The sequence below is a fragment of the Hippocampus comes genome, unplaced genomic scaffold (genome assembly GCF_001891065.2).
Source record: "Hippocampus comes isolate QL1 unplaced genomic scaffold, H_comes_QL1_v1.1 scaffold270, whole genome shotgun sequence".
Lineage (NCBI taxonomy): Eukaryota > Metazoa > Chordata > Actinopteri > Syngnathiformes > Syngnathidae > Hippocampus > Hippocampus comes.
The window spans coordinates 642,501-659,342 of record NW_017805631.1 but is presented as its reverse complement, the minus strand read 5'-3'; positions in this window follow the sequence as shown (position 1 = coordinate 659,342).

The window sequence follows — 16,842 nt, the reverse complement described above, 5'->3', positions numbered from 1 at the left end:
GCCCCTCCATCATGCTCACTTTCTTTTCCATAAGTCCAACGCGGTCGTCGATCTGTTTTAGACTTGCTTTTACATCTCTTAATTCGGCGCAGGCAATATTCAATGTTTTCGTGAGGTTTTCTATTTTCGTTGTCATGTCCTTCGTCATTTTACTGATATCTGTCTTCATCGTATCAAATCTGGTGTTAAACAGCGTTGATAATTGTTGCAATATGGTCGCGCTCTCTCCTTCGGTCGTGCGAGATTGCTTACTTTTCTTCGACGCCGGTGGCTTGGACGGCGAGACGGGCAATGCGGGAAAGTCAGTTTCCACAACCGCGAGGACAGGTTGGTTTTGCAGGCAGTAGGCGTGCGCGCCATCCACGAGCACATTCTCAGGTGTGGACTTCAGCTCCATTTTGTCAATGCTGCTGATAATGCTGCTAGCTTAGCACGAGTCGAGGCAACGTCCAAGAAAGAGAACTAGGACTGCGCTAAGGACAAGTTACCGTGAGTGCAGCAAAGTCAAGAGGAAAAAAATATATATCAATTTTCTGACATGAAAAAAATAGAAGAGTTATCTGTGTTCCACTAACTTTATATCGAGTCAGGTAAGCAGCTCCCAAAAGCACAACCACTCACGTCGACATCTTGGCTCCTCGAACCGGAAACTGGCAGGTGCTGTGATAACGCGATACCTAAATGCGCGAAGGTGAATGTCTCGCGGTAAGTGAACTGAGGAGCGGGCTAAGCCTTTGCTACAATAACATTAGCATGGACATAGTAGTCACACATGCCAAATCAACTTCCAGCAATGCTCACAGACATACTATATACAGTATATATCCTCTGCTCTGTGTAAACAAATACAACTGTTGGAGACAAGATTTAGTTGTAAATGAGTTTGCTGATGTTCTTGACCTCATCGTTCATTTATCAACTCTACCTGTGTCACACTACTGCCACCATCAGGCTAAGGCATGTACACTCGGGGTGGCAGGACAGTTCATACCTACAATTTGTACGGCTTATAAACCAATGTGATTTGTGTGTGAAAAAAAAAAATTCTGATTGGTTTGTATATTTAGTGGGTTCGGTGTGCTCAATAAACCAAATCTGTAGTAGTCTTGCAGCCTGACAAAAATGTATGGTCTAGAACAGGTGCCACAAACATGGTGCTCCAGGGAACCAAGGACCACATGAGTAGCCTGCGGCCCTGTTCTAAAAAAAGCGCACTGGTGATGCAAACTGCTTTACAGTCAATGTTGTTGAAATTATCATTTCAACATGTAAACACTTGCAGAGGTTGACAGAAATTAAGTGTTACATGATGATATTCATCTGTTCGCTACCTTGTCAAATAATTGTTTTTAAATATTGTGAGATCAATGTCTTGGTCGACTGGTTAGCAGGTGCACCTCGTAATACAGAAGTGCAGGGTTCAATTCCGGCTCCGGCCTTCCTGTGTGGAATTTGCAAGTTCTCCCCGTGCCTGCGTGGGGTTTCTCTGGGTCCTCTGGTTTCCTCCCACATTCCAAGGAAATGCATGGAAGGCTAGTGGAACACTCTAAGTTGTCCCTAGCTGTGATTGTGAGTGTGAAGGGTTGTTCGTCGACATATGCCCTGATTGGCTGACAACCAGTTCAGGGTGTACCCTGCTACTGCCCGAAGACAGCTGGGATAGGCTCCAGCACGGCCCTTGTGAGGATAAGCGGTTCAGATAATGTATATCCATAATGATGTATGGATTAAAGTTGCTGTCAATTGAAAATACATGTCTTGTAAATTTGAAGCACACCACAGAGAAGAGTGTTAGCAAAACTTCAAAATTTGTATGATTTAATACATATCACGACGCTTCAAAATTGTGCAAAATAAAGCTCTTGTTTCTGCTCTCAACCTCTGTGGGCCTGTCCACTAAATGGCTTTCCAACAGCATGTTGAGAGGCGTAAGCGTAATGTCCTGCTTATTGTTGTGCATGCGTGTGTACGTTCGTGCGTGTGTGTGTGTCCAAACAACAGAGGTACTTCAGGGAAAGTTATCCATTTACTGTATTAAACATGGCGGCACACATCATTCGGCCTATGGCTCATGTTACCCGGCAGACATTTAAGCACATTTCCTGCAAGTTATATACCCCACATTGCTTTGCCTTCCAAAATATTAGGATAGCCTGAATAATACAAAATACGAGCACTTGAGAATTCAAATAACATCACCAGGCTGTTCTGTCAATTCTTTTCCTCAGGCAAGATGCATTTCTGGTGTGTTGGCATAGCTAGCTTGCTAGCCGCGTTGTAATATTCCGCTTAATCCTCACGAGGGTTGCGAGCGTGCTAGAGCCTATCCGAGCTGTCATCGGGCAGTAGGAGGGGGACACCCTGAACTGGTTGAGAGCAAATCGCAGGGCACACATAAACGAACAACCATTCGCGCTCACACTCACATATAGGGACAATTTAGAGTTTTCCATTAACCTGTCATGCATGTTTTTGGACTGCGGGGGGAAACCGGAGTAACCAGAGAAAACCCACACAGGCACGGGGAGAATATGCAAACTCTACATAGGAAGGCCGGAATCGAACCCTGCACCTCTGCACTCTGAGGCATACGTGCTAACCAGTCGTCCACCGTGCCATGTTGTTATATGACTGGACAAATATAGTGGGGACGGGGAGACTTCAGTGCTGGACTCCATAGTATGTCACACAGCTTTGTTTGGGCCACGTCCAAAAATTCAGGAAAAGTGAAATGATGAAAAACAGTTTACCACAATAGTCCATAACTCAGTTCTACATATCTTAGCCTTTGCAGCTATTATCATCAAATATGTACAGTGTATACTTCTTCTGGAACAAATCTCAAAATTTACTGTACTAGGTCTTTAAATAGTAGCATATATAATTCGAGAGAATTGGAGCAAATGCGTTATCTTAAATGGTGTTTTAATCTGGTAGCCGTTTGCATGGCTTTTCGTTTCCGAAAGGATGGTAACCTTCAGTTGACAAGTTTTAATCACGAAACTGAATTATTAGCATCCTGACACTGTGTGTATACGCTAGCCCTTTGGTCATATCAGCAGTGGGGCAGAGAGGTTAACAAGTTGGCGAGCAAGACGGCTGATAGCCAACCCTCATTCACATCCAGAATCCCTACCTCCCTCATCTATTGTGGCGGTCTATCTGTCGATATTTCCAAACAGCTGCCTTTACATGTCTCTGTTTCACCTGCTCGATCTGATCATTGTAATAACCAGGTCAATGTTCTTTCATTCCATTTTAGTCCATTTATATGACGGCTTTTCATATGTTCTTCGTGTGTTGGGAGTGAGGAATGTGAAGAACAGAACCTTAATTATCCAAACACAAGATTGCTTTCATCTTTATAGTGCCCTAATAGATGCAAAGAGCCTGATCAGGGAATACGCCACCAGTCAATCGGCCTCTTTCTCAAAGACCACAGTCGTATCAGCTTCTAATTTCCCTTCATCTTGTAATACATGTAATGTCTCTAACCTCCTTACTTATCTGTTTTGCTTCAAATGAGACGATTTTGTTCTTGATCAGCTTTCACTTTCTCCTGCGGGATCATTCGGGTTCATCTTGCCACCGACTGGCTGCATTATCCTGTAGAGCAACACTGCCCCCCTAAGGTAAAAAAAAAAAAAAAAATAGCACTACAGTGTATCTCAACTGCAAGGTCCTGAAGGCTACGCGTATCTCAACAAATGAACTTCATTCTCGACTAGACAGACAGACAGAAGCATGGACAAACAGTTTTCTTTTTCTTTGTCCGACGTCCGTGTATTTTTGTACGATGCTAACCGTGGACGTAAGTTGTGTTCAAAATTAAATGCAGCAGAGCAGAAACCTAAAATTGAAGTGAGAAAATCCACTCAGCCATTTTGTATACAGCTGATTCTGTTTGAGGTTTGCAACGTGAGCTGACAAGATTGTACCATTTAGTGTGTGTGTGAGAGGGTGGAACCGGTACAATACGTAAGTTAGAGCATTCTCTGTCATTTTTACTGCTTTGTTGGAACAGGCCAGCAACAGGAAAAAGAGGTGCTGAAGACCGTTGCAATGAGCAGGCCATATCATAGAGTATCGTGTCTGAGAAGCAGAGAGATAAATGCTTGCCTTGGTTACATGACAACTTGGCTGAGGGAAAGAGAAGGAAGGACGCTGAACTATGATAATGTTGACAGAAAATTGCATGGAATAAGTTCGTTTCATACATTTGTTTTATTGTGTTTATTAAATGTGTGTACAGTACATAAGTACAAAATCAAATCCAATGCGTTTTTTAATAGTTAATATATTTTGGGAAAACGACTGTTACGTTTTTGTTTTTTTAAATACTGTTTGTCCAGTGAGCTCATTTTGTCATTGATTTTATATATTTATTTAAACAATCAGATTTCTGGCAATGTTTGAAGATATCTGGTCGTGTTTGACATATCTTTTTTGGGGGGCCGGGGGTATAGCTATCACATCACCTGTAATGGGAATTTGACATATAACAGCGCTAAATGGAAGTAACTGTTCGTACTATTGAATGCTGACCAGTTATTTTGCGGATAAACAGAGTTGCACTAGTCTGTACTGTGTGTAGCTGCTCAAAATGCTGATTGCGCTGGGCTTCACCACCTCCCAACAAGATAAAATGAGAGCGCAAGACGCGGAGAGGGGGAAGGCTCCCTTGACAGATCTGTGAACGGTGTCCGTCCATGTTTTTTTTTTTCTCTTTTTCTTTCTTAAATAAATCTCATGTTTTTTTATTTATTTATTTTTTTATTTTTTTATTATAAATACTGTACATTCGTTGTCTTGGTTTCCCTGGACAAGACATACCTCCTTTCAAAAACCTTTCTGCGACCTTAAGTTTCTCCGATGAGCTGTTTCACAAACGAGGTCCGTAGACCTGGAACGACACCTCATCGTGGGTGTTGGCTCTGCCGCTGTGTATTAATCAAAGAATGGTACCGAAAGACCTGAGGGTCCACAAGGGTCGACATGTAAAAGAAAGGCCAAGACCCTGAAGAGTTTTATAAAATGATACAATAACCTCAAAATCAATCCTGAAAGCCACAGGGAACTAATGGAGGACCTTTAAAGCCTTTGTAACGTGCTCTCTCCTCCTGGTTCTTGTCAGCAAAGAGGCTGCTGAATTCTGCTGTTATTCTACATTATGAATAGTTATTTCAGAAAAGACGGTGTTGCAGTAATTAATGCGACGGGAGATAAACGCATGCATTACAGCCTCTTTGTTTTTTCATGAGAGAAAGCACAGAGCTATTCGCTGTGGGGCTTGGTTGCTATCTCCCCATGAAGAGTGGGGTTTGCTGCATCAGATCCACACATAAGGGCAACAGCAAAGGGCAATTGTGCGTGCCGCTCAACATCATGAGTGTGTGGCACATCTGAAATTGGCAGACCATGTTTGTGTCAAGAAAACGTGCAGTTGAGAGGCATTCCCCAGGGGGGTAAAAAGTGTTTAGTTTTCTTGAACTATATTATTGTTTTTGTTTGTGTCCAAATTAATAGTCTGCTTTTGATTGCACTAAAGTCAAGAATACTTTCTTTATGATAAAACTGCGTTGCTTTGCTTTGGCAGATCTGGACCCTCATGATCATGCAAAGTAAATTCAGATATTTGTTTTCCAAATGCACACGTCTGAAGATCCATCCATCCATTATTTGTTCCACTTACACTCACGAAGGTCCCAGGCGTGCTGGAGCCTATCCCAGCTGTCTTCGGGCTGATTGTTTCTGAAAATATGTGAAAAGACACACTTGGCAGAACTGAATTACAAAGCTGTTTTTCACCATTTCAGTTTTCCAGATTTTTTTGGGCCAAGGCTAAAGGCTTTTCGAGCCTGAGAGCTACGGCTTGGCTCCTGATTAGTGCAAAGAGCTACCAGTTTGATACATCCATCCATCCATCCATTATGTGAAACCGCTTAATCCTGACAAAGGTGTGCTGGAGCCTATCCCAGCTGTTTTTGGGCAGAAGGGGGGGGCACCCTAAACTGTTTGCCAGCCAATCGCAGGGCACGCCCAGACGAACAACCAGCCGCACTCACAATCACACCGCGGCATGGGTGTCAAACTCTAGGCCCAGGGGCCAGATCTGGCCTGCCACATTATTTTATGTGGCCGGCAAAAGCAAATCAAAGATGTCAACTTTCATGATGCTTGCTAAAATCTGGACCAAAATTTCAAATTCTCATTTGTAATAATTAAGAGTGATACTGTAAGCATTTTCTTGTGACCAAACCCCTCATTACAGTAGCTTAAACAATAGGTGAATAAACTGTTATTCTTAACTTCTTTATATGTCATCACGGCCCTCAAAGGGAAACTGAAACTAAAATCAGGCCCGCGACAAAAAGGAATTTGACAACCCTGATTTAGAGCGTTCAATCAACCTACCGTGCATGTTTTTGGAATGTGGGAGGAAACCAGAGTACCCAGAGAAAACCCACCCAAAATTTAGCTCCCCGTCCACCATACCTTTTGATTAAGCTTTTCTCAACATTTTAAGATCTGTTTTTTTTTTTTTTAGTATTTTTCGAAACCTACTTTTATTTCTTAACTTTACTTTTAAAATGTAGAAAATGTTTTTGAAGTTTCCTGCTAATTTGTTTACATGTTGTCACTATACATTCTTTCAGTAATGTTGGCAAACTTGTTTTGTTTTCTCAGTTTTGTTTCTGAATGTTGTTGTGTTTTGGATGCTTTTAATTGCTTTGCTTGTGTAACAGTGAGTTGTCTTGGGTTTGAAATATAAATAAAGCTCCATTTCAATGCCTGTATTACAATGTGAGGAAGCCTAATCGAAAAAATAGTTATAAAATGAGTTGGTTTGCTGTTCAGCAGTATTGTGCCATCCTTTACTGGTAATTTTTACACAAGAGAGCCCTTTGCACTGGAAAAAAATAGAATGTGGTTATTTTGTTGTTTGCGGATAAAGGGCATCTTAAATACAGTGAAACTCCTCTAGAACGAAACCTACATGAGCGAAAATACCCCCTTATGTGAAAAAATCTTCATGCATTAATTCCCATTCTCCTTCCCCCCATACGACGAAAACCCCCCTGTTGCGTTATACGAAATCATTTTCTCTGCTCCAGCCTCGCTAAGACACTCACTACAACGAAGTTTTATCCAACAGCGACCTCTACTGCTTCGTTCGAAAAAAGGCAACAGCAACCACCACACTGGTTTACATAGTGAACGATGTTTATTTCGGTCACAGCTGCGAGTTTCCTGTACTCAACATACTCATAGCTGGTCTGCCATTGGCTTACCGAGCATCATCCTGGCCTCCGATTGGGCAAGAGGGACCTCACTGTCTATGTGTGTAGATACTGAAGCTAGATCCGTCGCATCCGATTAGCTGCTCAGAGTAAATTGCTAATGGCTCGACGGACATTTAAATAAAAGAACGTTTCCTCAAATGCTTTACTTGTTATCATTTAAAAGTTCATTGCATGCCAGGAAGTATTTGTTATTGTTAGATTCAGACGAGGATGGACGTTGCATTGCTAAAATGGCTACAAAACGGACCATTGGGTGTCAAGCAGCTAAGACAAGAGGAGCTCTGATGCTGGAAGAGAGGGTAAAAGTGATCAAAGTGAAAGACGGAGCAAGCAAAATAAAAGACATTATCCAAGAAATTGATGTAAGTGAAAGTGAATGCTGATCGTAAATTTCGCAATTTCTTCCCCTTTTTTTCTTTCTACACTGACAATATGAAGTGTCAAATAAGTGTGTGCTCATACTTATGCACTATTGGAATAAAAATAGAATACACATACGTTTGTGTGTGCGTGTACACATACGTTTGTGTGTGTGGGTGTGTGTGTGCTTACATCTGAGATCAAATTTGCTACAGTGAAAAACCCCCTTTTGTGAAAAATTTCTTGCTGCAAACATGATTTCGTTTAGAGGAGTTTCACTGTAACACCACTTTGCTTGTCAGTCAAGAAAGGTTTTCATCAAAGCTGTATATGCCGCCCCCAAACACACTGTTGCATTTTGATTGGTGGTGTGGCTCAAAGCAAATCAGCGGGCTTGGTTCAAAGTGGCTTTTTGTGAAGTCACAAGTACCGCAAGAATTCATGTTGATGAGCTTAAAGAAGTCTTGAAGGAAGAGTGGGCCAAAATATCTCCACGCAGATGTCAAAGACTCATTGGCGATCATAGAAAACACCTGATTTTGGTTGTTGCTGTTGCTGTTGAGCAACCTCCAACTGGGTCCCAAAGGGGCTCTGAAAGCTGCAGCGACCCGGGTACCTGCAGACCCAGTTGCCGGCTGATGACTGGGAACTGTTCGTGGCCCGAAGGCATGCCCAACACTGCTTGGAGGTCGTTCCCGAGTTGGGCTTTGGTTGTTGCTGCTGAGTGTGGCCCAACCGCTGATTAGAATTTGGGAGCAATCTTTCGCACAGGGCGATGCAGGTATGGATTTTTTTTTTCTAAAAACCTTCCTTTCAAAACTGCATTCTGTTTACTTGTGTTGTCTCTGACTAATATTTAATCATCATCCGATGATAGGAAACATGAAAGTGTAACAAACATGCAAAACAATAAAAAATAGGGAGCAAAAACTTTTTTGCACTTTCGCACGAACTGTAATTTATGGTTTAATGAAGATTTAAAATATTTATTTACTCCATCAGTTGGTGGTTGTTTTCTTAATGCAATTCTGTACACCATATTTTTCATCCAGCCTTTCTCTGCACCTATCTTCCCACCTGCTCTACAGCAAACTTGTCATCCCCTGCCAAGAGTGTATTCATCCCCTTGCTACTCAGCCCCATGTGGAGTTTTTTTTTTTTTTAAGAATCTTCAGCAGCTCAACTTCTTTTTTACTGCATATATATTCACATTTTATAAAGTTTATTATCATACCAACACATTTTTGACAATTTTACACACCCAACTTTGCAATTCATTTTCAAAATACTCACCAGAAAGCCGTGGCATTTGAAAATATCAAAATGAGAAATAATGAGAACTGATTGAATGTTTATTCTTTTTGAAACACATTGTCTGCTAATACTTGAATGACAAATGATGATGTTCAACAGAACATTCTTGTTTTCCACCAGTTACGTGAATGTTCACTTGTCTTCGGAAAGACACTCAAATGATATTTGTTTATTCATTTTCTTGTGACTTGAAACAAGTTCCCGCACTTGTACTTGCTGATAGTAACTAATTTTGTTTTATGTTACAACGTTATAACATTTGGGCATAATGTATTGTGTGTTCAATTACAATAAGTGTGTTTTTCTTTCACCTTTCTGGCACTTTTTCCCCCAAATGATGTTGCTGTTTTGACAGACAATAATACCATCCTGCGCTTCATACCAAGAAGATATTGTACCATGACATTTTGATATCCTTGCAATCCAATTGGTGACCATTTTTATTTCTGGTCATTGTAATTGACAAGTGTCCCCTTTCAACATACAATCAACTAAGAATGATTTTTTTCATTAAATTTGCTAGCAAAGCATTGTTGTGAAGAGAATGGAAAGGCTGGACCAAAGAGTAAGCCAGAGCTGCGAGGCTTTAAAACCTTAGCGCCACATACAGGTGGCCAACCAAAGACGTGCAGAGAAGAAAAGGTACCAGAAGTAGTGAGGGAAGTGATCTTGTCTAATGTTTTTAATGTTTTTTTTTTTTTTTTAGGTAGTGCTTTCAAAATGAATTTGTCTCACTTTGTAATGATGGTTTCCCTTCCTGGTCCACTACGACTGTGGAACCATCTAAATATAAAACGGCCTCAACACATTTTGACCTATACTCAGGCTTGGGGAGTAACGGAATACATGAACCGGCGTTACATATTCAGGACACAAGAAAAAAGACGTAACTGTATTCCATTGCAGTGACAGAAAAAAATTACATGTAATCAGACTACAGGTACGTTTATGAAAAATGTGGACTATTTTGCAGGATTACATTTTTAATGCGGGAAGAGAGATGGCACAGTTGAGTCCTCGATCACCCGCTCTTAACTTGTTGGCCAATTTCCCTCAGTTGAGTGGATAACTGCTCACAGTATAGCTCAATGGTTTTTGGTTGCCACCCATATGAGAAAGCTAACTGCCATGGTTGTGTGTTGGTCTTCGCGCAATCAGTTTGAAAAGTGACTCAAAGGGAATGTCTGGTGACTGTTTTGCATTGTATTTACTGCAGGAATTATTAATTCATTTAAAATCACATTTACAAAGAAATGTGTGAGCTGTCAAATTCATCTGGACTGCTTGTTACTGTCAGGTTCCGCTTAACCCCGATATGAATGGGATCCCACAAACGTAGACAGGGATAAGTGAAAAAAGACATTTATTACAGAAAAAAATCAACACAAACCAAGTACAACAAAAGCCGCTGGCAAAAAAGAGCCAGGATAAAACTAGGTAAACACAAAGCGCAAGGAGAGTAGACAACGCCAAATCACTTGCACCAAAAGTGACACAGAAGTGCAATTACCTGAAACTAAACAAGCACAAACATTATCAATGTAACAACATTATCAATACTTACACACGAAAATAAAGTACCATCACTAGAGAACTACGGCACATGAACGTCCAGAAAACGAAACACTTGGCACTATAGTCGAAGTCCTTTTAAAGTCCTTTGACTGCAATGCACGACAGGTGTGGCGCTGGAGGGCACACCCTCCACTCCCCCAGGAACTGAATTAACATGACAGATCACAGCCACCATACCAGCGTATCAAAATTACAAACGTGTGTGTGTGTGTGTGTGTGCGTGCGTGCGTGCGTGCGTGCGTGCGTGCGTGTGTGTGGCGAGCTTCTCTTTTTTACCTTCCACTCGTAACAAACACTGGTCATGTGGAAAGGTTTGAAAAACTTCGAGAAATTCCATCTGCCTTCACCGAGTGTTCTATTTCAGTATCAGGTAAGCCTCTGAGCCATCTGATGGATTATTTATCAACCCAGTGCTGCACCGCGAGCTGGGAATCACATAAAATGGGTCAAATGAACTCAGGCTTGCACCACAGCCCCTGTATCACACAAGGAGGTCACTTCCGTAGACCACACATCGAGATCTTTGTGCTGGGTCTAAAGGGTTTGCTTAGTTTTTACAATTGCTCATACAAAAGGTGCAATGTGTATTATTAGAAAAGGCAACTCTAACTCTTCGTCAGACATTGTCTGATAACGTGAGGAATTATTTTCTCAAATGTTACTGGCACCTGACTCACGGGGAAATCTGGACCCGCAGCAAAGACTAAACTGGCTAGCAAGCACTGCGCGGCCAATTTACTGTCAACATCTGAGAGAGGACACACAATCAATGTGTTGCTCACGTATGAACTTGTTTATTCAGAGACAAATGACAGTCAATTCACCCAGTATCAACATTTTCAGTCAATTAAAAACGCAAATAGAATTTTCAGGTAAACCGAACTTGTACTACTGATTTCTTTTGATGACAATTTTCCGATTTTTTTAACCTACATTTGAATACAGACATCTGTACTTTCTGCTCCTTGTCAAAATTGGCTGGTTACTTTTTCCAACCTCCACAGATGACGACACTACATTTAAAAAAAGGAAAAAGAAGGCATAAATAAGAAGAGGCAAAGTCAAGCGCAGTTGAGATCTCGATTGTTTGAGATCTTGGCTTTACAAGGTGTAAAAAAAACTGGGACAGCAGCAACATGGAGGAACGTGAATCAGGGAGCTTCAACGGCAGCGGATTAAGGGAGGCAAAAATATTTAAAATGACTGAAGTTGTCGGCTACAAGAATGCTTCTTGGCTCATGCCTTGTCTTGTGCCAGGCTTTTAATTAAAAAAATCTCCCTATAACATGAAAAAACATGTACAAGGTGTATTTTTCCCCATTACAATACAGCTCATGTATCTTTGTTGTATTTGTGTTCAGTCAAAATCATCATGTTAGCTTGCGGCAAAATAAAAAAAAATACTGGTTGGGTTTTTTTTTGGGGGGGGGGGGTTCTCAATACAACGCTATCCGAGTTAAGAGGGAAACTATTTTGTGGGCCTTTGTCTTGTGACCCGACTTCCGTTTTTTTGAGATACAAACCATCGTTCGGACGATTTTTTTCCGAGTATGTATTTCAGATCTGAGTGCTGTATGGTGGTCATGGAATGAAATTTGTATCTGAAGGCACCATTGCATTGAGTGATCACATATCGTAAAGGAGTTGAATCGTAACAAGTATTGACACCAAAGATTTTTTTGAGCTTCTACTTCAGCACAGCGCATGAGAATTGAGTGTTGCCACCAATGCTGTGCCGTGCAGAGGACTGTCATTTGAATGCAGCATTTCACACGGCAAACTGCTTCTTAAAATAGCTCAACACATTTTGGCCTGCAACCAAAGTCTAACATTAGTCTCAGACATGCTTCCAGTCCTAAATTTCCAACAGAAGTGCATATTTAAAGACAAAATAAAATGAAAAATACTTTGCTAACTGACCCATCATCAAAATAAACCTACTGTTCATCCTCCAAAGAATATTAGCAAAAACAATAATCAACATTAATATTGACATTGCTACTGGACAGTTCTCAATGTAGAACACTTTCCATACGTTTGAATGAATCGAGACCACACAAAGTAAGCATGTTCTCATGCGTGATTTAATTTCTTGTGAGCCCGTGCAGGAAGCCAGTGGCTCCGCAGTTGTACGACAGCACCACCTAGTGTGTATGTGTAAACAGTATCTGACTGGATCAAATATTTGAACATTACTTCATTTAGAAACACAAAAATAGGGAGTTATCTGTTTACATTTTAAAAAAATGAAATAGAAGCAAAGTATGATTGACTCGAGCAGGGATGGGTAATTTAAATGATGGAGGGGGCGACAAATTTTTATCAGAACTGGGGTGCCACACTGGACTGTGCAGTTCCTAATCAGATATGACAAAAAAGACATTTTAATATGAAAAAAAAAACTGGGGGGGGGGGGGCTATGTACATCACAGTATCTTCATATATTCCATGCACAAATATGTTAAAAGAGCCCCTCTGACCAAGAGATGTGAAGGAAACCACCCAAAAAAAACGTGATTCCCCCCCCTGAGTGCAAAGGGCTCTTAAATAAAAATTTTAAGCTACTGGACAGCAAACCAGAATAAGAGCAAGAACTTTTTTTTTTTTCCCCCTATACTCTGCTGTATAATACAGTGCAGTATAGGGCAGTCCAATCTGCCTTATTGATGGAGCCAAACAAAACGCGTGCATCTGCCCTCCACAAGTCCACCATGGAGCCATTTGTCCAAGCGCATTTTCCTCTTAGGTTCGAAACTGAATAATGTTTAGGATGCCAGAAACATAAATACCAGACAAAACTCATCAACAAAAAAAAATATTTATTCACAAAAAGCACACCGACGAAGTAGGAACAGAAATCGCTGGTCAACAATAACCAGGAAAAAAAATACATGAACAAAAAATGCTTGCAAAAGGCAAGGAAATAGTTGAACCGAGAAAACCAACAAAATGTTCAGAAGCCAATTACATGTAACAATCAACAACAAAGACAAACGACTAAATAAAAAAAAAAAGTACTTACTGACAAAAATGTTGAATCAAGAGACCAAAAACGACTATGACGAGATCAAGAGGTCTACAAAACAAACACTTGAGCATGAGCAGCAACAAGGTCCAATAATCTGACAAGCAGCAGGCAGCTATTCACTCCTAAAAATACATGGCTAATGGCTCAATTGGCATCAGGTGTGCACAAAGAAGGGAAAGCTCTCATCTGCCACCTGCTGGAGACACACAAGAACTGAATCATAACATTTCCAATGCTATTATTATCGTTAAATATGTTCATGTTTTTAGAGGACCCACAGGAAACAACTTGACATGCACAAACTGTTAACGGCTCTTGTGAAGAATACTACATTACTGTTGTTTGTGTACTTTTGCTGTGATTGGCAGCTCTTCAGTTCCCAGCATGCATTGCAACAACCAATGCGGATTTTTTTTTTCTGTAACGAGCACATTACTCATTAGCATTTAAGTGTGTTGATGTTACCTATGGTTCATTGAACAACATCGTCTTAATTGACTGTCAGGTAAAATTTATAGTGTGCCGTGATCTTGCATCAATACTAAATAATCAAATAACAGTAAGAACAGCAGCAACCGAACATTTCTTCTCATACCTTATGACAACAAATTCTTACGCCATCGTGTCGTCTAGTTCCCGCTCACCCATGAGCCTACTGTGAGGATAAGCAGCAAGAGAAATGGGCGAATTGACGTTCATACACATGCATTGGCTAACTATAGTCAAATGTCTTTGTGGCTGATAAAATTCCTGTGAATTCTCAATGGAAGTAGAATGGCCGGCCTGCCGTGAGAAAAAAATTTCATGTAACTTAAAAAAAAAAAGGCTGTTGTTAATGTTAAAAGGTGAAACAGGCTTACAATAAATGGGGCTTTCATGGCCCGGTTGGCCCAGGAACGTGTATTAGTAACTTGAAAATAAAAAGAAAGACAGTAATATTGTGGGTTTTATTTTTCTTTTAAATATATGTAATGGGGGTGGGGGGGTGGAGATGGAGCAATTATTTAAGCGTTAAGCTGCAAAATAGGTTTGAAATATTTTCTGAGTGCACTGTATGTCTTAGCCCAGACCATTGCGGTGTCTGTTATGTCACCAAATTTTTGTATGCACTTCAGCTCCCTGCAGCCCACAAACAAACAATTCTAACATTGGACTGGAACAGTGGTGATTTTTCCTAGCTTGAGGGAAGCTTTGGCGTTCAAGTCATAATGTCAAAAGCAACTGCTGTGAAAAAAGATTTTGTACGTCATAACTACGTCTAAGCTCTTCCTCCGGTAAGATGACAGGTCTACAACTTGTTGTCTCTCCAATTCCTACTTTAGTCCTACATGAGCAACGTTCTGACGCACAAAATGTCACAAGGCATTAACCTTCCTCTTTGTGTGCGTGTGTGCGTGCGTGTGCGTGTGTGTGCGTGTGCGTGTGTGTGTGTGTGTGTGTGTGTGTGTGTGTGTGTGTGTGTGCGTGTGTGTCATCACATACAGAAGAATGTCCGATTATTGCATTGAAGAATGGTGACAAAAAAATCTGCCCATGGATGCTATTGTATGTACTATACTGTCCTGCGCTTATTTTTTTAATTTGGTTCAAAGTGCAAGTGTTTTGTATCAGAAGAAAAATATTGTCAGAAACAACCAAAGTAGAATCTTCCCCAATGAAATATTTGGCTTTTCAATGATTTTCTTAGTGCTGTATGATCGATCCAATAGATAAGCAACCATTGCCACCCAATATCCAGTACTAGTAATGTCCAGAATTGGTGTTGCATAAGTGTTTGCCGCCACGACTGCGCTATGTGGATATGAGGACGTTATTGGAGAAGATTGAACCTTTCAAGCCGAACCACAACTGGCATCTCAGTCTGTGACTCCGCAATTTTTAATTTCACTGCGCTTCCGTCATCGCAAAATTACGGTTCGTCACTGCTCTTTTAGGACAGTCAGATCTTTTTCTGAGGCAACATCACATGGGCGACACCCAAAACCATAAGTAATTGTTTACAAAATATCAATCTTTTTAACAAAAGACCAAAACCATTACGGTTTAAATGCAAATATATACACAATTGTAAAATATTAGCCTCAAGCAAAGATTGTAGATTTTTGCTGTCACACGGCAACCTATTGAAGATAATACAAAGTTCGGAAGTTTGATATTTGACTTTAATTTTCATTTTGAAACACAAAGCATAAAGTGGACATTTGTTGTAATCGTAATAATTCTGATGGTGCATTTGTGACACGCTTCAGTGACGTGACGAGATCTTGAGCAGACGTCTCCATGAAATGATGAGATAGAGGAGCCACCGTCTCATAACTCCAAAACATTTCTAGCTCCTCCCTCTTCAGTGGAATTGTCGGTGAGAGGTGCAAGCATGTCTACGGGTTCCATCTCATTATTCAATTCTGATTAAATTTCCCATAGCTGCCTACTCACAAAACGTGCTGGCTTCAACTGTGGTGTCATGCATGACGGCAGATTGATTTCTGGATCATTGTGCCACTTTCAACGTGCATTTTTTTCCTAAAAATCTTTGTGGCATTCCAAAATGTACGACTTCAGTTTTGAGGTCCGATACGACTACGCAGTGGCGGGCCGTGCATTTCAACCTTAGGCCTTCAGTGACATCACATACATGAACACAATACTGTATAGGCTCGTCAAGCAACACTTAATTTCAGGAGCATTTAAAACCATCAAGTATGCATTCACAATTAAGAGCAGGAAACTAAATTTACAGATCGTCAAAAATAAAAAGGTGATTTTAAAATACGAAATAAAATGCCACCCAAATTACGCTGTGTGATCTTAAAGTAAGTCTGTCCAATAAATTGCGCAATGTCTCAGTTTCATATAAGACACCAACCAAACAATAACAAAACAAACTATTCTTTGAAAATAAATAGATCATTTGCATTTTGAAAATCAGCGATACAATAGCAAATAAGTGAAAATGTTGAGCAGCTGAGATTGACCGAACTTTCGTGCACAAAGGTGACTACAATGCACCATTATAAATTGCAGGTGAGCAGATTTATTTGATACATTTTTGTATCTTTGTCATTTTATTTCGTTACCATGAATTTAATACTAACGAAATAAAATGACAAGAAGAAATGTAAAATAAAATTCATTGACTCACCAATGTAGTTCTCCACAGCGTCTGCTTATTTGAAAATAAAGTCGAAACGCCTTTCTTTTCTCAGGAACACTTCAGTGGCTCTGTTGTACAGTTTTCAGGTCCATTAGCAAGTCCTTTTC